Source organism: Acyrthosiphon pisum, chromosome X, assembly GCF_005508785.2.
Source record: "Acyrthosiphon pisum isolate AL4f chromosome X, pea_aphid_22Mar2018_4r6ur, whole genome shotgun sequence".
Classification (NCBI taxonomy): Eukaryota; Metazoa; Arthropoda; class Insecta; order Hemiptera; family Aphididae; genus Acyrthosiphon; species Acyrthosiphon pisum.
In genome coordinates, this window is record NC_042493.1 from 34,586,228 (window position 1) to 34,587,425 (window position 1,198).

A 1,198-nucleotide genomic window follows, 5' to 3' on the forward strand; every position below is an offset into this window, starting at 1 on the left:
TCGTTTATAAGTCAAGAATACTACAGAGTATGGGTGATCGATACACTGATATTATTTTTATTATAATTTTTTAATTGTATCTTAATTTATTATTCTATATTTTCTTCCAATTTTAAATGTTTAAACGTCGGAACTTTAATGCTCCGTTACGGAGACTCCGTAACTAATTTATTGATCGGTAACATTGTCAATAAAGCTGGGCTCAGCTCACGGCTCGCGTCTGATATATCAAAATAATACGTGAAAATAATAAATTACAAAATTTCGACCACGTGAATGTGGAAACATCGCATACAATATTCTATGCTCTATTATGTTATGCTCAATCGTGCTTTACCGTACTCAACTTACGAAATAATTTACGAAAAATACAAACTATATATCATACAAACAAATTTAATATGTATTTATATAATATAATAACAATAGACATTTTAAGGAATGTGTAATTATAATTTCTAATAAAATTAATAACATATAGATACACAGTATATTAACACCTAACCTGTAGTGTATATAATATATTAATATATGAAAAAAACGTGAAAAAAAAATGCAAAAAATTTCGAGATTATGGGCGGCCATGTTAAACCATATGCACTGAGTAGTCGCCGCCCGGAAGAGCAAATGACGGTTTCGAACTCGGACCTACCTAGCAACCTATGATTGGGGAACCTACGCCTAACCTACTACGCCACGATTTGTGTTGTCAATTCTGGTTGAAACTTCATTACTTAAGCTGTAACGTTGTGTATCAACGGAGCGACGTAAACCAATATATTCGATATACATCGATTTAATCGTTTATAATTTGATGTATCTACACACTGTTTAATCTTTAATTGTAATTTATTCAATGATCTGACCGTTATTATTATGATTACATTATTATAATGTATGTTTGAGTATTACATTTATTTAAATCAAACCGCAAAATTGTGTTTACCAACAATATTGTGCAATATACCAACGTTATTAAGGACCAAACAATAATGCAATATTTATTGAATCAAAAACAAAATCGTGCACTTGTGCGTTGGAACGAAGACCGACTGACATTTCGTGAACGCGAATTTTAAAGTGTACACACCGAATTTGCGTACAATCCACGGGTTTCAAGAGAATAAAATTAACAAATAGAGCAGAAACAGCAGTTAAAAAAACGAAACGAATCGAGAAAAACGGAAAAAGCAATAAT